General features: G+C 36.9%; 1 protein-coding gene across 3 annotated transcripts in view; it reads right to left on the bottom strand.

The window, feature by feature from the left end:
* The window catches only part of LOC118201124 (uncharacterized), a 177236-nt gene that overhangs the window by 129935 nt on the left and 23410 nt on the right, over window positions 1–23891 (bottom strand). Inside the window, exon 2 of one of the 3 annotated variants that reach the window (XM_085818337.1) lies at window positions 12033–12153. The exons of the other annotated variants lie outside the window; for them this stretch is intronic. The gene's annotated coding sequence lies outside the window, so the exon portion shown is untranslated. The remainder of the gene's footprint in view (window positions 1–12032; window positions 12154–23891) is intronic. 3 annotated transcript variants of the gene reach the window in all.

Consider the following 23891-nt stretch of genomic DNA (forward strand, 5'->3'; position numbering starts at 1 on the left):
TTAGAATATGTAGCAAATTTTATGAGAAAAAGTCTCCATTTCCGAATAATATGATTATAATTTTTAGTGATGACATTCCATAATGTAGCAACTGTCCTAATTAAAGGGTTTAAGTCCTTTATTAAACTGAACGGACGTGGCTATTTCTGTCACACGTAGAAATAGCGATAATATTTTGATTTAAATACTTTCAAATTCCTTTGCTAGCCTTTAAAACATCTGCGCGATTAAGACTCAAAATAGTTTTAAAGAAACTCATTTTCAACATATTTTAGCTCAATGAACGTAGCAAGAATGGCTATATCTAAATACCATCGCTTGGCGGTGTTTCTACAACGTCTGCGAATTGCCGAAATGCAAGGACAGCAGATTTGCGACGACGCTACGTGATAAAGACGTCAAAAAACGACCAGACCGGGCTGCAACTTTTCGGACTAGTTTGAGGCGTCTTTGCTTCATCGTGTGCTACTTAAGTCTCGAACAGCCAATTTCTGAATATTACAAATACTAAAAAGAAAGCACAAATACACATCACAGGCGAACAGAGTTAAAAGCCTCCAAAGCCAGCGTCTCTCCTAATTATAATAGAGTAGAATTTCGGTTGCCAGAACAGTCTAACAGCTTCGAGAAAACAACTTGGCTTCAGTAAATGGCTTCAGTTCATCAGCTCTGTGAATAAAAGAAAGAATAAAAAGAATTTTTTTTTTTTTTAATAAAAATCTGACGTGGCCACCAGCACATGACCGCCTGCCAATTTTATGTTTTAAAATAGCAACGAGATTTAAGTAAAGCATCACTTTCGACTGATCGTTTGAAAACACGGATAATGATAATTAAACCTTCCTATGTAGATATTCGTTCACATGCTTTCGTTCGAAAATATTACATTGATCATAGAGTGTTTCGGATTCACAAAACATTAGAATCACAAAATTTTTAAAAGCAGCGCTCCTGATAGAATGCTGTCATACATTCCTTTTCAGTCTTTTCTCAATTTATGACATCAATGCTCAGTTTTCAAACAAAAATGACCCCCCCCCTTTTTTTTTTTTTTAGCTTTATTTATTCATCTCCACTTCATTCGCATTTAATGATATCTAAAATTCAACAAAATCAAAAAATCTTTAAAAGCAGCATATCTTTATTTGCCAACAGTTTTAGTTCCCAATGAATATTCAATACAGTATTAATTGTTGCCTTATATTTCTTTCATACTCGCTGTATTATTCTTATTGCTGTATTATTTCTTAAAACATAGCGATGACATTTTGTGAAACCATCCTTTTATTTGAAAGGTGATTCGACACGAAAGTGAAACGGACATAGAATTGACCATTGAAGGTAATACATTCAATTGATTCATAACAACGGCTCGTCTCCATAAAAAGCTTATTCCCGCAGCAATTATAATTTCAAAAACATATTTAATGTACAAACGTAGTATATTATTCTCAATCATATACTTGTTTTGAATACCAAATCTCAGAAGTTTTGAATTACCTCATAACATATTTTTTTACAAAAATCTATTCAGAGCTTTATGTAAAGGATCATTTCCAGTTTATCAGTTTTTAGTCAAAATCTAATATGCTGTTCCCATTGATATAAATTGCTTTAATACTAAGTTTTTAAATTTTTGGATTATATTTTAATATATTTTTTCATTAAAAACTGTTATGGGATTCATGTGAAGTACCACTTCCGGTTGTCCAATTCTTCCTCAAATCTACTGAAATCTTTACATGTATGGAGAAAAGTAAGAGAAAAGAAATTTTCAACTTTCATACCAGTTAAGGCAGACGAAAAAAATTGTCACACACATATAGGCACACAGAACAGACATCATTGTAAAAGTCGTCAAATTTACAGAAAAAATTTCAATTCTTTATCTCAATGACTTTCTAAAGAGTGAAATTTCATGAAAACAAAAAAACAAGTCCTACTTCCGAAAGTATCACTGCATTCCCAGAAAAAATGAAGACTGATACAGCTGTTGTAATACATACATATTGTTGCGTTTTTTTTTTTTTTTTTTTTTTTTTTTCTTTCTTTCTTCTTTTTGTTACGTTATTTTCTTCCTTCACGTTCGTACGGGGTTCGTAGATTTGGAGTGAATAACGACGACACTTTATGAAGTATTGAAACACACTTTATTTTCCAGTATTGTCAGGACAGCTCCAAAACACGTTTTACAGTCGTCGAAGATCTACTATAAACACGCTGACGCGATCAGCGACACAGCCTTCAGGTTATGAGGCTATCACGGTGGAGACAGCTTCCTGCAAAGCAGCCGACTCTGCTTTCCGGAGTACAGCTCCCGACTCTGCTTGGTCATTCTCGGAACTCCACGTACACTCGAGACTCTCCCCGCTACAACTCGCGATGCACCCGACGACACACGAGCACAGCTCCTGACTCTTCGGTTCAGTCTTTCCCGGGGCTCAACACTCTCTCTCGACGATGCACTAACCGCGATACACTAAGAGACTCCTTCGTGGACTCAACGACCCACTCGGCACTCGCTGCCCGGCTGTCAACTCGATCGACTCCACAGGGATTGACTCGCTAGACGAGACACACTCACGCTCGATGAGAGACACACTTCCTCTCGATGAAGCACACTCTCTGACTGCGGACCAGCACGGTTTATATAGCTTTCGGCTTGTGTTCGGGAACATTCTGTACTAAACCGGTAAGAATTCGTTCCAGAAGGTTCTCCAACCGTCCATGGTATATCGCCAATTTTGTCGCCAAATGGGCGATTTCTCGCCAAATGTGGCAACCCTGCCCTTTCTTGCCATTTCATGGCAACCCTAAAACTGCTTTGCGGAGAAACCATCTCACCGCGCCTTTACATTTCGTAACACTGCCCCCTCCCAAGGACTGCACGTCCCGGGCAGTACAACCCTTGGTGAGAAGCCTAGTTCGATACAAACAAAACGTAATGAAACAAACATAAGGTGTAAATAAATAACATAACTAAAGAAACAGATATTTACAGTATGTACAAGTCATATACACAAATTAAACGCTTAACAATTTTACATTATACAAATTAAAGTCTCAATTAAAATCTAAAAGTAAATCTAATCTCTAAAATCTAATATCAAATTAAAGTCTCTATCTATTCACTAAAATATACCCGAGTCAAATACTTTTCCACTGCAGTTCTCAGATATATTTATGTTTTGCGTATCACAGTCTGAAGATTCAGTCCTTTGAGACTTTCCATCCACAGAAAGATTTAAAACAGTTTCTTCACTATTCTGAAGTTTGTTCGCATCATGTGTACAGTTCACATCGGTATTTTCAGCAGCTGGTACATGCACATTTTCCTCCGTTTCCTGGGAACCAGCTTCAAATTCTGCATCAGAGTCGTGAACGGAGCCCGATACCTTACAAACGCAAGTATCCTGGTTTAGACTCAAGTCCTTGTCCTCACAATCAGCAGTATGAAGCACACACATAGTTTGCGAGGTCAGTGAATTTTCTTCCAATACTGGAGCACTCTGGATAATGGAGTTTAAGTTGTACATCAGCTTCTTCCATCTCAGCATCACATGAACATTCAGATGGTTCAATACTTTCTAACTGCGACTTCGTAACTTCACTATCAGTTTCGACGAACTTTTTAACAGTCGCATTTTTACTTTCTTCCACTTCAGGCACTTCAGAATCAAATGCTTCTTTCCTGTCTTCTATTTCTTCATGTTTTCGTTCTTTTCCTTTAATCTCGTTAGTTGTTTCATCCATCATTTCTTGATCTTTCTCAGGCAGTTCATTAGCTACTTCCTTCATTTCTACATCCTTTGATTCTTCAGAAGCCACGACTGTCATTTTCACATCTTCTTTTACGGCTCCAGTTTCTTCTGCAAGCTCCACTTTCAGCGGTTGGAGTTCCTCTCGCACTTTTTCTTCGCCAAAATTTATTTTTTCTCGTCGGGTTTTCTTCTCTTCCTGTCCGGCTTTCATTTCTTTCAGTCTGGCTTTGATCTCAGCTGTCATCTCCTTATATCCAGCTTTTATCTCAGCTGTCATCTCCTTATATCCAGCTTTTATCTCAGCATATCCAGCTTTCATTTCAGCCCTCATATCGGCTAAGAAGTCCATCAAAGTCTTCGTTTCTTCCGCCATGGCTTTTCTCTGCAAGCGGGTCACTGGCATTCACTCGCAAATCCCACTTCTGACACCAGTTGTTACGTTTTTTTTTTTCTTTCTTTCTTTCTTCTTCTGACACCAGTTGTTACGTTATTTTCTTCCTTCACGTTCGTACGGGGTTCGTAGATTTGGAGTGAATAACGACGACACTTTATGAAGTATCGAAACACACATTTGCCGGTATTGTCAGGACAGCTCCAAAACACGTTTCACAGTCGTCGAAGATCTACTATAAACACGCTAACGCGATCAGCCACACAGCCTTCAGGTTATCAGGCTATCGCGGTGGAGACAGCTTCCTGCAAAGCAGCCGACTCTGCTTTCCGGAGTACAGCTCCCGACTCTGCTTGGTCGTTCTCGGAACTCCACGTACTCTCGAGACTCTCCCCGCTACAACTCGCGATGCACCCGACGACACACGGGCACAGCTCCTGACTCTTTGGTTCAGTCTTTCCTGGAGCTCAACACGCTCTCTCGGCAATGCACTAACCGCGATACACTAAGAGACTCCTTCGGTGGACTCGACGACCCACTCGGCACTCGCTGCCCGGCTGTCAACTCGATCGATTCCGCAGGGATTGACTCGCTAGACGAGACACACTCACGCTCGATGAGAGACACACTTCCTCTCGATGAAGCACTCTCTCTGACTGCGGACCAGCACGGTTTATATAGCTTTCGGCTTGTGTTCGGGAACATTCTGGACTAAACCGGTAAGAATTCGTTCCAAAAGGTTCTCCAACCGTCCATGGTATATCGCCAATTTTGTCGCCAAATGGGAGATTTCTTGCCAAATGTGGCAACGCTGCCTTCCCTTGCGGTTTTATGGCAACCCTAAAACTGCTTTGAATGGAATCCATCTCACCGCGCCTTTACATTTCGTAACAATACATACCCTTTTTAACATAATCCTGTGAAGTCTCTGATTCACCTATGGATTATTGTGATTTTGGTCTCCCGAAAAGAACTACTTCTAAGCACAAACCCACCACGAATGACGGTCTCTGGAAAGTAGTGGAAGAGGAATGGAAATCAATACGCTTATTGGGACCTATTAAGGAAATCAGGATACAGACTTATACAAGGGGCGATCAAATGAAAAGGTACGAAACGATGTAAAAACGCAACAGTTAAATATTTACATATTCCGCCATGGGAGAACGTACCGAGACATCTCGGGATGCGATTGGAGTCTCTGACTGGGATCGGAGCATGCGCAGGAGAGAACAGAGGCTCTTATCAAAAGCGGCGTCCAAATGATGCGGCACTGCGTATGAGGACAGGATGGCGTTCGCGTTGCAAAATTCGACGACTGAGAAGCAGCGAGGTGTTATCCGATTTCTGACAGCGGAATGTGCGAAACCGGCAGCTATTCATCGCCGGATGGTGACAGCTTACGGAAGAAATGTGTCTCTGACATGTCTGTCAGAAAATGGCGTGCCCGTTTTCGTGCAGGCCGTGAGAGTGTGGGTGATGACCCGAGACCGGGCCAGACAAACACTGTCATCACGAGCGATCTCATCGACAAGGTGGACGACCTAATGAGAAGTGATCGGCGTGTCACATTGTGAATGTTCGCAGTGAAGATAGATGTTAGTTATGGGACCGTGTGGACAATTGTTCACGACAGGTTGTGATATCAGAAGGTGTGTGCCGCTTGGGTTCCCAAGCAGCTCAGTAAAAAGCCCCAGCAAAAAGAACTGCGTATGGGGCTAGCACTGCAACAGGAAGTTTCGGTATCAGGAAGACCCTGCTTTCATGGAGCGGATCGTCACAGGTAATGAGACCTGGTGCCATCACTACGAGCCAGAGACAAAGCGAGACAGCATGTAGTGGAAGCATGCGTCATCACCTCCCCCTAAAAAGTTTCAAGCCATGCCGTCAGCAGGCAATGTGTTGCTCACCGTGTTTTTCGAGGGTCAAGGTCCGCTACTTGTGAAATTCCTCGAGCACAGAAATACCATTAACTCCGATGTGTACTGTGAGACACTCCGACGCCTACGCAGGTCCATCAAGAACAAAAGATCGAGGCTGCTCACGGAGGGTGTGGTTCTGCTCCATGATAACGCGCGTCCACACGTCTCTAGAGTCACACACATGGAACTGGCCAAGTTCAAGTGGGAGACGTTGGACCATCCGCCCTACAGTCCGGACATGTCGCCCTGCGATTTCCATCTGTTTGGTCCACTGAAGAAACACATGAAAGGGAAGCGCTTCAATTCGGACGACGTACTCAAGGACGCTGTGAAAGACTGGGTCTCGTCACGGCTACAGGAATTCTGGGAACAAGGAATCCTGGGGCTTGTTCATCAGTGGGATCTTTGTGCTCAGGCCTATGGTGTATATTTTGAATAAAGCCTACATTTGTACCCACCGTGTCGTTTCGTACGTTTTCATTTGATCACTCCTTGTACTCCAAACAAAAAAGACTATCAGATTTGTGAAAAATTAATTAAACGGCTTCGAAATCTCTCTAGAAATGTGTAACCCCCCCCGTATTCCTTAAACTTGGGTTATCGACAAAAGGGCAATCTAAGGTACACCGATAAAAGACCTAACAAATGTTAACACATTATTTTACAGTCACTATTTGACGTGAAGCATTTACCTGGGTTTAAGAATTCATGTCTACGAATTTACAATATGGTTTAAGACGACATCTTTGAAGAATATAAGCTACTGGATTTTTTCCTTGTATGGCTAAGGAAAACCGATTTTCGATACTGTAGAGCTAATAACTGTATTATTATACAGTTATATTTTACCTTAGAAAATATAACTGTATAATAAAACAGTTATATTTTCTTCTAAGGCAAGATTTCTTAAACTTTTGCAAGTGGGGACCACTTTTATAAATTAAAATGTTCTGCAGAACTTTATTCTTGACAACTTCAAAAGCAGTTTTTTAGCATATGTTATTACCAACATACTTATATTTTTAAAATGCCGTTAATTAAAATTCATTTTATTTTACCTTGGCATTAATCAATCAGAATAAAGAAGAAAAGTAAAAGTTATATTCGTTTTTAATAATTCAAGACTATTATAATGTTCAGATAACCTTTACTTAAAAATTAAATTAATGTTGGTACTCACATTAATGAGGTGGATGAGCCAGTCGATTCTTGCACAGTTCTATGATTGGACGTGTGCTGGGCTTATGTCTGAGACTGGTACAATCAAGTCGATTTCAGTACTTATAATATTCAGTGTTTATTTGGGTTATGAGTGAACACGCTTTTAGTTAGTAGTGGATCTTTTTTGTTGTTGTTGTTGTCACCCAGAAGCAAACTTAATTATAATTGCGAAATCACCGTTTTACAATTCAATATATTCCGTTTTCTCTGGTAATAAGGTCCAGATATACATTACCTTCTGCTTGGAATTTCATTTTGTTCACATATATCATTCGAGATCTCAATTAACTACTCTCTTTCATATAATGACCGCTTAGGCAGATACTTCAGTTACAGTTTGTTAGCTTCTTATTGCAATGGAAAGGATCAAGAATTAGTGAAAATTCCTCACATTTATCATGTGGAAAAGAAGTTTCAAACTGTGATCTCAGAGTTTCAATTTCCAATAAGAACGTCATTTTTTATTAAAGAGATTGTAAGATTGAAAAGGTGAATTTTTTTTTTTTTTCTGTTTTACACGTCTAATACACAAATCAAGTTTCTTTCCAACGCTTTTACTTTCTCGTGGGCATTGACAACAGTCAAAGAATTACCTAGTAGACAAGAGATTTATTTCCCCGTATGTCATTTTGGCATTTTTTAGTTATTTTTTGTACATGAAGATGGGCAGCAAATTCACAGACCGGCACAGGCGACAAAACCAGGGACTGTCCTATGCTCTATCTACGTTACTCCATTATCCTTATAACTATCAAACTATTTGTTAAAGATGATCCCTTAGACATTCTATCGTCTCAATGTTGGCATTATAGCAAAATCAACCAAATCCGTCTGACTGCTTTTACTATCAGCTGGCAAAATCACGTGATTCACACTCCCGACCAAAGGAAAATATAGAGTGATTTACCTGTTGCGAGATTATTAACTACTAAGAGCTGGATTAAGAGAATACGAAAGAGAATAGTTCAACCTCCTGGCAGCCCAAATCAGCTTATTTCTACCATACATACTTAACAACGAAAATTAAATTGCAACATTTAATGTATTTAAAATAATATTTATACAGGGAAGATTCATTTCGCACGCACAGAAAGATCTTAAGGCTGTGAAATGATACGAAAAGCAACTAAAACGGTACACTGCGTTAATTAATACACATTTACCGCATACGTAAGTTTTGTTTTTCTATTATACCACGTGAAAACGACTCTTACCGCATACGTAAGTTTTGTTTTTCTAATATACCACGTGAAAACGACTCGTAAAGACACTAAATAGATCTTATTACGTTTAAGCGACCTCGTTTCATGAGATTTCGGTCGTAAACTGCGATGGGTGAATCAGCTGAGAAATTTCAGAATACACCTGCGGTGAGGAAGTTTTCGAGCCGAGCTAACCGCAACTGGCCACATGTCGGCAAGCCACCTACGACAGATCCGCGCCGTCGAGGGTGTGCACAAAGTAACTAGGACAGAATTGTCATTATCATCTCATCAACAACTACTGAACCTTCGTGTAACCATGCCAACTGGTGCGGATAGAGTGACTCATACTATCCCTCAACTTTCTGAACTTGAAAACTTTTTTAAAATTGCTGTTGCTTTGTAACAGATGCGAATTAATATCTTGCTCTTAATGCTGATACATGTTATAGAAAGACACTAAATTTTATTTTTCTCGAGAACAATATTCCCTATAGTTTTTTCAGAGTTGCGGTCTACAAAAATACACCTGAATAAAACGTTCTCAGAAAAGATTAAAAAATATGATGGTCAGCACATGAGCTCCCATCAGTTCCATTTTTAAAACAGTAAAGAACAGCACTTCCAGATGATCGTCAAGACACAAAATCTGATTGGTTGTTGCCATAAAGAGAAGAGTCTATAATTTGAAATTTTAGATTATATTTCATTAGATATAATTCGACACATGTAAGGTTTTTCTAAATTTATTCCAAATGTTCGCCCCTTTACTTCTTTTTATTGAAAATTGTATTTTATTCGGCACTTAAACAACATATAATTTAACTGGCTTTTAATTGATTAAATTTAATTTTTATAACACATTTTAAATAAATAACGAATTTGAAACGAATACCATAATTTTATTTTCCTACTACGTTATATCTAAATTTATTTTGATCTGCAAGGATAGCCACGCCATATTTAAGTATCAATGTATTGCTGCGTACGTATGGATTCTTAATAGATTGAATGAACACAGGTCCGACGATAGGTTGATAAAATTTATTTTAACGAAAGAAACACTTAACAGTTCTGGAACTTTCCATAAAAATAGTCGTATAACTCTTCACAGCGTACAATCAGTTGTTACACTTAAAAACTACTCTTAACGTTAAACACAACGCAATGCAAAGCGCATCTAAAGAGGGAGCTCACACGCAGATACCTCAAAGCTGAATTAAACAGCTTACAACGACTGTAAACAGAGACTCTTTCTGGTCTTATATAGTTTTCAACCGGTTGCCAAGATATTTCTTGTACTTTCTGCTTCTCGAAATTACTGGAAGGCATATGAGGGCCGAATACGGTTAGAGTTGCACAGAAGATAAATTACAATTATTTAAATAAAACTTCCAATACAGTTTTACAAGGACCGGACCCAAATGTCGCCAAGTATGGCGGCTTTTGGAGATTTCTCCTCAAAGTCGGCGTCGAAAATTAGCATCATTTCTCTAGATTTCCATATTCCATTATACAGAAAAATACAATTTCACATATCTTCAATTTCACACTAATCATCTACCTATTGACAATTTCACACTAATCATCTATCTATGTACAAAGCTCGTAACAATACAATGCTATGGTTCAACGTGACAATATGTTATGTTGATTGTTGTTAAACTGTAATGGGCTTCAAGAAAAGTAAGACTTCCCTTTGTCCATTAAAAACTCTTATGGACTTCAAGTACCACCTCTGGTTGCCCAATTTTACCCCAAATCTAATCAAATCTTGATATGAATGCAGAAAACTTAAATAAGGAGAGCAGAAATTTTTGAAAGTTTCATGTAAAAGTTATCGTGGACGAAAAAAATTGCCACTTCATACACACAGACATCATTCTTGAAATACTCGAAATATGTTGTGAGAACCTTTATTCGTGCTTATTCACTGAAAACTTACTATCGAATTTTTGGACCGAAAAAATTACCTGCCTTATTTACGTATTAGGCTGATGAGAGTGTGCAGTAATTATATAATGTAAAAAGTGTAATAATTTTATATTTTAATTATAAGTATAGGAATCTATATGACTTATAAAAGTATTAACATTAAGTTTACAGTTAATTCGTTATTTGTCTTAAAATTATTTTTTTATTCTCGGTAGAATATATTATTTGGTATTCGTAGACATTATAGTAAACTACATTTATTGCTATAAGGTGAGTTACATCATCTACCTGCAATCGCTGTGTGCACACCCCCCCCCCAGAAAAGAGACAAAAAACACAGAGAGAGAAAAGAGCATCTGTTTAATCTTACAGAAATTAGTGCACGACAGCACATGCGTTCTTTGAATGAACAGATAAAAACACGTTGCCTTATATGGAAAATAGCTTCAGGCGTTCTAATTTCGCTTACACATTTTCATTCCAATGATAACTTGTCTAATTAAAGCTGGAAACGGCAATCTTCTTTAAATGTTTTTATATCCTGTGCATACTGAGGATGCCGTATCACAGATAAGAGAATAATTCTTTTTGACAGTTTATGATAACAAAAAACAACAAAAAAAAAAAAGTGTTCCGCTTGTCTAAAATAGAGCGGTATGGGTAACTGCTTTGTACAATTAACTTATCACCCAACTGAAGAAACCGGAGGCGAATAGAATAATCAAGTTATCGACTTCAATGACGCAATTCTTATTCTGCAAGCGATAAGTCTTCCCATGCTTCAAACACAATTAAAACTTCCATCTTTACAAATTAAAAGTATTAGATACATAAACCGCAAAACTAACATTCACAACTATCATCTACTGGGATGAAGATGAGTAACAAACAGCGACAAAATCGTAAAGGCCCGTCCACACGAGGACGCTCCCGACGCAGTTGACGTAACTTTTTTGACGCCGGCGTAAATTCGCGTGACGCAGAAGACGTAAAACTGAGTCTCCTGTTCAGCTTTTTCGCCCGCGACGCGCGCGTATAGCCAATAGCCGACCGAGTTCTTATCACGTGTCATAATCAGAAAACCTTGCTTACCCGTTTCAATATGGCGTCAGAACGACACAGAGATGAGTTTTTGCTTAGAAATATAACTGTATGCAGCAATAAAATAATCAGCATTGTTCACACCATCTTCAGATTTCTCAAACCGTACATATTGGTATACATTTGATAATTCTCTTTAAAGGGGAAAACTGTATATTTATAAAGCAATGATACGACCAGTATATCCATATGCTTCACCTATTTATAACACCGTAAGTAATAGGAACCTAAATAAATTACAGTTTCTACGAAATCAAAGTTTCTGCCTTACAAAATTCTCCCTAATTATTATAAATATTGGCTATATCATGTGTAATAAAAAGCTCTATAAATATCCCAATATTAAATACACCAAAAACTAACTTCAGCAATATAACAACTTCTAAAATAAAGCAGTTGACTGTGAAAGAGTATTCAATAAAATACAATTACGAAATTTTGGAGGAAAGTTACAACTTGTGTCATACAGCAATCATTTATTGAAGTTTAAATAAATTACCTTTGCAGCGACTTCTACTTGTTACATTATTTTTCATAAAGTCTGCTATCACAGATAGCTGAGTGGTCAGCGCACGGCTTGGGTGGCGGAGGAATGGAAAGGTGGCGAGTTCAAACCTCACCTGTAGACGGTTATATAATTCAGTTAGCTTTTCTCATTTTGAAACGTGTTTCTTATATTTAATCATGAATCATTGTATTCTTATTTTAGCTATTATTATTGCTTTCATTCCTTATTTTATTCATTATTATTATTATTGTTTTTAATTTAGTTTAAAAATGTGCAGTGCAAATAGAAAGCCTTATGTAATAATATATCTGCAGCATTTTATCATATATCATCTATAAATTCTCTCTTTATTTTTACTTTATTGCATATTTTATCATGCACATAATTTCTCGTAAACTGTCCAAAGTTTGAACCTTATTCTAAATTCAAAAATAAATAAAAAGAAAAACAAAAGACCAAAGGAGAGGGAGTTAAAAAAATATGAAGTTGGTTTTATTATATCGTGGATGGTGTATATAAAGAGAATTAGGTAATTTAATTCTCTTTATATACTGTATTCCAAACTAATTTTATAAATCCTAATTTTCATACGATATAGAATCTGCAAGTCTGTCAAACTGGTCGATACTCATCCTGAAGGAATTAAAAAACAAGTAATATACCCCCCAAAAAAAATTAAGTCAATTCCTACTTAGGTCCACAAAGAAAAGTTTAAAAATACAAAAATAAATAAATAAATAAATAAAAATACAAACATATTTTTTTTAAATTAAAAATTTAAAAAATTTTAATATCTGAAAAAGCTGTATTAACATCAAGTGTCATTCACTGCAAGTTTAAAAAATTGTATTTGAACTTGAGTGGATGAATAAAAAGCATTTTATGTACTGAAAATTTGAACAAGATATAGGGAGAGTGTGAGCTAATAGTAGGAATTTAATAATTCCAGATATTCCTTTCGCAAACAAGGCAGTAAAAAAAAAAAAAAAAAAAAAAAAAAAAATCTCTTTGAACAGGTCGCTCTAAATAAATCTTTCGGACCCATTCTTGCCATTTTTTGCGGTTTTGCCTCTGCTTAATAATTGCACATAATAGTAAAGTTTCAGCTATAAAAAAAATCATCTGATTCGGACAACTTGCCGCAAACATACAGAAGAACAGCGAAGCAATAAGATACAGCTCTGTTGACGCTATATTACAGCGTCACGTGATTTTTGCGCAAAATAATTCTATTGTTAAACGCACTCTTCGCAAGCGTACTCGTTTGGACGCTTTTACGCTGGTAACGTAAAAGCGCGTTCGTCAGCTACGTTTCGAGCGTACTCGTGTGGACGGGGCTTAAGGAATTAAGTTCGTGCAATATTTTCTAGAGTAGCTGGCGGGACAAATTTAATAATCAAGAGCTTTAGATTAAATAGCGGAAAGAAATTTGTGCCACAGAATTAAAGGGCTTTTCAGAACCTCAATTTACACCAGAAAGCAAGGGAGAAGTGCCCTCAAAACCAATTTGAGATGTGGTCTGTCTCCACGTGAATTAAGACGTCATAATTTATAACATAAAATCTTTATTAAAGTCAATAATACCTTTATTGAAAGCTGTTAGGAATTTGGCAACATATTTTCACTAAAAGAACTGAACTGAACGCGTGACGTAACCAATCTTATGTAATGCCGACAGTACAAAACACGTATTATATATTGAAATGCTGTAACATGAAATATCATTAAATATGTGTGTTCTATTGATATAATTCCAAGTATAATAATTTAATTTGATGTTGATTAGACGGTAATCGTCGCTTGGACGTTAAGGAGCCCACGTGATAGAATAAATTTAGTTAAATGATTTTGTTTTGGTTTTCTTGTTCACCGCATCGCAAGAAAAGGTATTTTCTTGTTTTCTTTATTGCTTCTTTCTTTATTCCCTTTCTGCTTCCCCCTCTTTTTAGGAGGAGGGAATCCTTTTTTTTTAAAAACAAAATGTTTTGGAATCTTTAAAATCGGCAGGCCTTCGTGAACTTTATTATCGTTTATAAACCACGATCTGTTAGCAAATTGTTTGAAAAGGACATTCTGTGATATCTACAGCTTATTAATTCAAGAATTACAACAAATGCCCAGATATGTTCTTATAAGTTATGCAATTTATCAAAGGATAAAAACGGAGTTTCACCAAATGAGGCAGAATCTTGCTTTAATGACTCGAATTTCTGCAAATTAGAAATTACGCGTGAAATCAACGTGAAATGGACTCTTGAAGAATATCCAGATAACGATAAACCTCAAATAGGGGATTTCGATAGTATGCTTTAGGTTTAGCACATCAAATAGAATTTTAACGGCGAAGAGGATTGCAAATGTCTTCTCATCGTGATGATATAAAAATAATATTGAAGAATACATTAAACCAGAGCTTCTCAGCCGGTGGTACGCAAGAGAAAAATAGGTGGTACGTAAAGAAGCAAAGTATTTGTAATTATTAAATTCAAAAATTAAAATCCCAACATCCTGATTGAGTTTTTTCTCTAACTCATAAATTTATGCGATCTGAACTTTGTTCAAGAGTGGTGGTGGCAGTAGTACTTTGTAATGGTGGTACTAGAGGTTTTCAGTTTTTGTTTAGATGGTGAACGTTATTCAAAAGGTTGAGAACCGTTGCATTAAACCCTTCTTTAAACATATCAGCAAAATGAGCAAATTGCGCTTGAATGAATGACCGAAAACCGCACTTGTCCGTCTAAATAAAGCCACAAGAGGAACTACCTGTGTTTAATAGTTTTCACACGCAGTTGTAGTTCATAAGAAGCCACAAAACCAACCCAATCAAGATTAATACCACCCAAATAGTCCAATAGTTTAAGTGGTGAAACATTGGTGGTTTTCCCTAGGTTCTGTTTCTAGTGGTTGATCGAACGGACTAGATGTTCTTTTCATTATTTTCTTCATGCGCAACGTAAATACGGCCCAATCTATCTTAAATTCCCTTTACAAAACCAGCGGAATTCTATCGTGCGTCGGCTTCGATTGATGTCTTTTGAAAAAAATTAGTTTCATGTGTTTCAGAAATATCTGACTCTTGAAATTTTGAATGATACTATAGTTTAGATCAGGAGTTCTCAACCTCTTTTGCCCCATGCACCCGTTTCCCCACTGCTACAAGACTATTCATACATAATTAGATGATTTTGGTCAAGTGTTTTATAAATTAAGCAACAAAAAATGCAGAAAATGTTGATAAACACCAAAATCTGAACAAAAGTGGCTTTTTATATTCATAAACTATAACTATATACTTATAAGTTAAATAAAAGACTGACCTCCCCCCCCCCGAAATTATGAAATTCCCCACCATAGAGGATGTTTCAGAACCCCCGGTCCAAATAGTTTATTCATATTATGCAATAAGATGCATAGATACTCGATTTTATCTCAGAGTGCCTTTTTTTCACTTCAGCGAAGTCGTTAAGTTTGCGCCCCCCCTTTTTTTTTCCAATAAGTTCTAATAATTGTAAACGGGTCTTTAAATCCCAAAATTTGTCAGCCATTACAATGAAAGCCCGATTGTAGCGTTCATTAAACTGTGATCTGCAAATCTCACAGGATCTGTGAGTTCAAAGACAGAATCCACAACGGAATTTTCAAATAAAAATTTAATTTGTCATTTAATGTTATCATAAAAAAATATAACAAAAATTTAATGCAAATAAATGGTTAGAGAGATCCGGAAAAAGCACATCTTTTAAAGTTAGTCTACGTATATTTTATGCTAAGAAACTGCTATGTTAGAAATATGTCTTGATAGTATGTTTTCCTATAGCATTAAAATAATAATCTACGTAAACCAGTTTACTAGTTTCAACAGTTTTATCAACTCAGCACTTACTAACCTGGCTAATTAAAAATATATATATATATATAACTCGGCTCATTAAAAAAAAAATGTTTTAATGTTTGATTTTAAAAACGTTATATTTTATCATTATTTATTTATGTAAAAAGTTTGAAAAACATTATTTAAAAATAGAATTCATCTTGAAATGAAATGATCCCATTTTCCTAAAAAGCTCCAATTTAGCTGTCTTAAATTATACATGCAAATCAAAGAAAGCAAAGCTGTAGTGTGTAGAAGTTAGTGGAAGAAACTTTGATGGTCTGTCTTAATGCAAATATGAGCCAAACCCTTCGAAAAACTTTTTCAATATTTTGAAATGCTTAAGGATCAAATAAAAATTTAAATAATTTCATTTTTGTTTTCGAAAAAGAATAGAAATTGCAAATACACACAACTCATCTGATGGTTTATTCTTATTATTCGAAAACTAATGGTTTGTTAACCAAATCTCTCAATATAAAACAAAGTCTCTCATGAGAGAATTTACTATAGTTAAACGTTTGATTTATAAGGCGTTAAGTAACAATCAGTCACGGGGAAACATGAACTTCACATGCGTATTCTGTTTCTCCTCGTCTTCTCTGTATCCCTCTTTCTTGTATCTTTACTTTTCCAGAAAATGAGAATCCTCCTTTTACGCGAATACCGAAGTTCTAATATTAAATCAATTTGTAATGGCTTATAATAATAATAATCAAAACTACAGTCGCTCCAATAAAATAAATCATTCGTGTAAAAAGGGGGAAGAAAGACAGGAAAAGAAAAGCCATCACATAATTTAGAATTTAATGAAATCACTCTACTAGCTTGTAGCGTTGCGCGCCTCCAACTTGCACGCAACCAAGAGGTGACTGTGAAAACTGGATAAAAGACAGAGTCTTGTTAAGGGTTTAAGTCCCTTTTTATTCAACGTAATAAATTACAAGTGCGTGCTCTTGACGCTCACAAACTGCGCCAACTCGGCGGTCAAATAAAAATAATAACCTGAAAAGAAACTAAAGACAAGACTCTAACTACGAGGCTCTCTAAAAGTAACTAACCTCACCGCGTTTTACAATACCGCTGCTAATTCAGCAAACTTGAAGATCACTTGAACGATTAACAATTCTTCCAGGCCAGCACACAGGCCGAAACGCGGGGTTCTTCAATTTCTGGCCAACTAAATCCGCGCTCGTGAAGTAAGAATATCACACCTCGAACTCGTTTCCTTTCTATTTAAATCAGAATACTTCCGCTGATAATTTGAACCCTTGCGCGTTCTACTAAAAGTTACATACTCTGGCATTGGCAGTTCCAGGGGAAAGTAAGGCTTGACAGGAATAATAGTTTAAACTTAAAATAAATGTTAGTTAAAATAAATATAAACCCTACAAGCTATAACAGTTTTTGTTAATTATCATAGAAAAAGCGTATGTGACATTATCTGCCTTATAAACAGGCCTTCGTGAAGAACGTTTTCGAAGAAAATGTTAACTCACTAATATACGGCAAAACTCTGAATGTCTACGCACCTACGACGGCCTTTCGTTATCCCTACTAACACCCAATTTGTTCACCCGATGGAAACGACCACTAGTTTTATCCACTTAATCTATAAATGAGCATACGTAAACCATTGGTGGTCTATATATCCTCCTAAGGGTGGTTAAAACACACCAGGAATTCATACTATTTACACTGCTATTAAAACTATCAACTATAAACACACTGTTAAGTCCAAATACGCCAGCTCAGTCTTCTTTCCTTTAGCTCTGCCAAGTACCCAGTTTTCATTCATATTTGGGAAACGACGACATATAATATATTCTTCGACACTCTCGAAACATCTTTTGAATTACATCTTAAATTCTTATGTCATATCCTTGGTTGGTACAGCCCAACAGTGCAATCTGCACCCCACATTTTATATAAAACCAATTACATTTTTAAACAATACAGAGGAAGTACAGCGAAGCGAGATACATGGCTTATTCAGGTACAAGCAAGCAACAAAACAGCGAAGTAACAAGTAGCTGGTATTATTTATTTAAAATATGTTTTAATTCTGAGCAGCGATTGGGCAAAAATCTGCAACAATGCGGAATACTGCAGGGAAAGAGTGATATCGGTTCAGAAGCGAATGGGATTGTGTTTTAATCCTACAAAGATGTTAAATTAGAAATTTAAAGGTGCATTGCTAATTTATTGTCTTTTCTATTTATATTTTACATATATATAAACAGATTCTTCATTATTTAATAGTAATGATTAAAGCTTACAAACATTTCTTTGCCCAAGCTGTGATAGTTACACTTATAAAAGCATTAATGTGAATGCACCTTAAAACCCCTTCGCGCCGACTGTCACGTATACGTGCCAACAACGAACACACTTACCTACCGGCCGACACGCAGGCATGCCAGAGCATTTTTGCGTTTACTACCGACTGTCACGTATTTGTGCCAGTACACTGGAACGTTTTTCAAACTATAATTTCTGCCACAAGATGGTACTGTATGTCCATATGGTTTCAGATACATGTACACTAGACCTTCTACTCGAAATGAGAAAAGCATGACTCACATACACGTGTTTTTGATTATATAAACAAACGGGGAACTAAATGTTTCCGAATGGCGTGATTTTTGACGTCTCTTTAAATCGCACTTTATTCGCACGTGGTAGTTGTTTATTGTAAGTAGAAGTTTTATATGCGCTAAAGCGTTGAGTATTTCGGTTTACAGTTCAGTTTTTAGAAAATAATTAGATCTTGTTAGACGTGAATTCTTTCTGTTTTTACCGTTTCAATGTCGAAGCGTCGAAAATATTTAACAGAGCATGAAATAGCAGAAATGATGCAAAATATTTCAGATATTGATTCTGAAATTTTGATATTGATTCTGAAAGATTAACTGAAAGACATTTTCCAAAACTTTGTTCAGAAGAGACTGATAAGAAAATGAGACGACGATGCTTCGTTTGTTCACATTCCCGGAAAAATCCTCCAAAACGGCTAATGAGTTATTACGAGTTCAAGGAATGTAACGTAGGACTGTGTGTAGATCCCTGTTTTCAAATTTTTCATACGAAAAGAGAATTTTAAGTAATATATTTAGTTTTCAGATGTATAATGTTAAAAGTCATAAAATGGTGAGTAATTAAAATAAAATGTGTAAAATATGCATTTAAACAAGAAATAAGGTAATTAAAGTATATATATAAAAATATTGATAAAGCATAAGCCGTTTAAATACTCTATAGAGCATTATTAAACAATGCGTTGATACTTCGGAAATTTCATGGATTTAGGCTTAGTAGCAAAAAAGCTCCCGGCCCTGGAGAGACGCTCGCGGAAGACACTGCCGGCCTCCGCGATAAGCGCGCGTTTTCCCTACCCGGCTCGAAGGGGTTAACAGGATACACCCAAATGAAAAGTTCCACCAAACCCTGCTATAATACCGTATGATTTGTTATGTATGTATGTCAAATACAATGCTACAGTTTTTGTAACAACTAAATACATTCAGCTGTTATTCCAAGAAAAACTGTTCTTATTGTTAATAAAAAACTGGTACCTCACACTGGGGGCGAATCAAATTCAAGAGGGCATACCAATGAAACATGAAATGAAATTTAGAAAACTTATAACCTCCCATAAAGTAAATGTAAACCAGCTTCACCAAAAGAGACGACGCCTTATTAGATCATCCAGCAGAATTCTCTTATTACCGCAACTCGAGTCGAACACCATAACATAAAGTTTCCCAATGAAAGGACAATGGGACAGCACTGACAGAGACCGAGCTCTAAGTATCCCTGCCATACCGCAATAACGCACCGAGAAATGAAGCGGCGACAAAAGAATTGCTTCGTGTCTGGAGACCCAAGTTTTTAACTGGTTCCGTTTTGCAACCCCGCCCCCCGACACGCATGCAAGAACACCAAGGGCGTTAGTTACATTTACTAGATTAACTCGTACAACTAGATTCTTATATCACTATTCAAAAACTCTTCTGGATTTTTGTTTACTTATTTCTTTAAAGACAGAGACATTTGTGAGCTAGTTAAGTTGCTTTCGCAATTACACCACCAAAGTTAGCCGAGGCTAAACCTTATATATAAGCAACATCACCTCTTTAGAGAAATTCAAGCGGAGTTTAAAATTTGGTTAACCTAGAAACACAACGTATATTTTTGTTCGATTAATAATAAGAGAGTAACGTCGCACCAGAGCTTAAGTTTTCATTATGTTCTCGCCCAGCTCACAGTTTATCCATCTACTTGTGTACTCTAACACAACTAAATCTCTCTTTTTAACTTTATTATTATCTCTTTTTTACTTTATTATTATAATTATTTATTATTATTATAACTTACTTCGTACTTATGCCGCATAAATTTCAACGGCGAAATCAGAAAATTTTTAAAAGCAAAATTTGTTTAGAATACCCGATAGAGTGCTTAATGTTGCCGTTAATTTTTCATTCTCTTTTCAGTTTACCATATTCGATGTTCATTTTTCTTAACTAGATTACCTACACAACTTTTTATTATTATTATTATTATTTAATATCGTGTTCTTATACTTACACCAAATAAAATCCAACAGCAAAAAATAAAATATTTAGAAACAGCATATCTTTAGAATTTCCCATAGAGTGTTAAGTCTTCCCACACATATTTTTTATGTCTGCTATATTATTTCTTTAAGAATAATCCATGGCGATAACACTGCACGGCAACATTCTTTTATTATAAAAGTGCGCCCTTATGTATGGTGTAAGGTATCCACGCATTTGAAAAAAAAAAAAAAAATCATATGCCCATATATATGTATAGGTTAAAAGGATAACTATATCTCTGCATTTTTACATGTACAGTTCATTTATTATTTATACTCCGAATCGTAATTCCAAAACTCAATCAAATACATTATTATTTAATTATAGTTTTGTACATTAAAAAAAGTACACTTAAAATGATTTATGGTTTTGAAATGAAAATCAGCCTTTATGATACATGACAAATAATGTCCAGTAATGTAGCTAATATAAAAAGTATCGCGCTCATTTTTCAAGCACTTTTAATAAATTCATTAATTTTGCTTTTAAGGAAGCAAATTGAAAACCTACTTGATCACTTAATTCCATAATCCCGTAAAATTACCACATTTGAAATAAAACAACGACGTGTGAATGAATGGCCATGTTTCCATAAAATGGCGATGTTTGGAAAAACATCCTCAAAAGCCACGTTTGAAATTTTTCTTGATCAAGTGGAGCTTTTACACAGTTTTTTTATTACTTTAAGTTTGCTGAAACTTCTTTCGCCACTAACAACTCTGAAGTGTCAAAGCAAAAATATTTTTTATACTGTTTCTAAGTTCGGATACATTTGAATTAAATTTTATTCATGAATTAATTTGAAATGATCCATGCTTATAGCTGCTTTAATTTCCAGAAGTCCAGAAATATCACGTTTTTAAAACTCGATATTTCTGACTGAATTTCGACAGTATTTACATAATTCGAAAATTTCAGTGCTAATAAGTTATAAGCAGTTACTTTCCCATTACCTATGATAGAAAAGTCAGCTATAAAAGAAAGGTGTTGCTAATCAGAAAAATGCGGTACCTTTGTTTTTGGAATTCATTTAGCAAACTACGCGATTAAAAAAAATATTTTACCACTGCTGGAATTAAAATATATTTATCTTCCACGCAGCATTTTGTTGTCGTTCAGCAAAACGTACGATAAGATTTAATTTTTTCTTCCAAATTTATTCTGTTATTAATTTGCAGAGTCTTTATCAATGCAGGAGATGTGAAAAATGTGCTGTGCCCTCTGCCGGGATTCACACTCCAGACCTCCCGATTACGAGGCGGAAGTGCTTCCAGTTACACCAAGAAGGACGCGGAAGGCAGGGAGAAAGTACCTTACATACACTGGTGTGTAAAAATTAAGAACGAGACGGTTTTTTCAATATAACTTTGTACAAAAGCTTTCCAAATCAACACATTTAATACCGTAAAATCCCCAATACGTAAGGACATGAGTAATGTAAGCAACACTTACTAAAAGAGAAATCAGAGGGATAAAAAAGAAGCTTTATTGAAAAAGTAGCATGGAGCGCAATGCGACTGAAGGCCGAAACATCCCTGTGATGGGTGTCCAGCAAGAAACATCCGGTCTTTAATGGAGGATATGATCTCCCCTGACTGCTAGGCAGGTTTCACAGCGTCTACCCATGCTGAGAATGAGGGTGTCAATGAGTTGTTGAGGCATTGCTGCCCATTCGTCTTGCAGCGCCAATCGAAGCTCCGGAATCTTTACTGGTGGTAAGGTACGAGCTGCCAAGCGTCTGTCTAGAAAATCCCATACATGCTCGATGGGATTGAGATCCGGAGATCGTGCCGGCCAATCCATACGTTCAATATCCTTACTCTCTAAGAGCTGTTCGGCAGCTACTGTGCGATGACATGGTGCATTGTCGTCCATGAAAAGGAACTGCGGACCCATAGCGCCTCTAAAAAGACGCACATATGGAAGAAGAATCTCGTTACAATAACGGGTCCCGTTGACTGAACCTGCGTCGAAGATGTGAAGGTCTGTACGACTACCAAGCATGATGCCTCCCGAAACAAGAACACCGCCACCTCCATACCTGTCCCTTTCAAGGATGTTCGAGGGATGATTGCGGCTTCCCCGCTCTCTCCAGATGAGTATGCAATGAGAATCGCTACTCAGACTGAAGCTGTTCTCATCTGTAAAGAGTACTCGTCCCCATACATTGTCTCTCCATTTCCGGTGTTCCCGGCACCACAGAGAACGCCTTCTCCGATGGGCAGGCGTTAGAGATACACACCGTACAGGGCGTCGTGCAAACAGACCACCACCGCGCAGTCTTCTGGCCACGGTAAAACGCGACATCGGTCGTCCAGTCGCCTGTGTCGTGTGTCTAGCGATTTCTCCCGCTGTCTGCCGCCTGTTTCTTCTGAACTGTAAGGCAATATACCGGTCATCTGCGGGTGTGGTTCCTCGTGGACGACCACTACTAAACCCCCGGATAGCTGTTTCTGTAGTTTGAAATTGTCTCCACAGTCGTGAAACGATGCTGTGAGCAATTCCGAACTCTGCAGCCACACTTGTCACACTGCGGCCTTCCTCCAACTTCCCAATGATTCGACCTCGGGTAAAAGCATCCAGATGTCGTCTAACAGATTGATTATTCGCCATTTCTCGCTGAGGCAGCAACTCGGGGTGATTTTAACTGCTATACGGCGTGAACTCGCTTTGCCAGAAATACTGATCTTACACCGACAACATGCTTTATACTACTCAGACACTCCCCCATTACGTCTACCTGCATATCTGCGCATGTGCTACCGTACATCACCTTACTTAATCTCCTGATTGGTCTTTCTGTCCGCTCTACCTCTTCGTTCAGCTGATATGCTAATTTTTCGACTTCGTCCTTAATTTTTGCACACCAGTGTACTCTCTCTTCTAAACGGCGACTAGTGATGAGGACAAAGAATATGTACTGTACATAGATGTTCTTTGATAAGGGGTACGCCACGTTTGTAGTGCTTTTTAGACTTTTTTTGTGATGTCAAGAAACTGAGGAAATACGCAATGCCCTCGCCGGGATTCCAACTCCTAACCTTGCCAACGTCTTATTCCTGTCTTATCCACCCAGCCACGTCTACAGCTAGAAGTTAAAAAGTACCGGATTCATGACTTCGCACTTAGTATATTACATAACGTCGACATGGATATGGATACCTGTGCTTCACCGAAATGTTATCCTCCAAATTGTGGCTACGATTTTTTGTGAAAGAGAATCAATTAATTAATGCCTTCATGTGCTAATCGTCAAGTTATCTACTGCTCCGTCAATCTATGTGCGCAACCTGGAATCAGCAAGTCAACTACCCCGAATCCTGCCAAAAAAGTGTGTTACAAGTTTTAAATGTTTAA

Source organism: Stegodyphus dumicola, chromosome 1 (genome assembly GCF_044657685.1).
Source record: "Stegodyphus dumicola isolate Sdum_Otavi_A_Nest chromosome 1, ASM4465768v1".
Classification (NCBI taxonomy): domain Eukaryota; kingdom Metazoa; phylum Arthropoda; class Arachnida; order Araneae; family Eresidae; genus Stegodyphus; species Stegodyphus dumicola.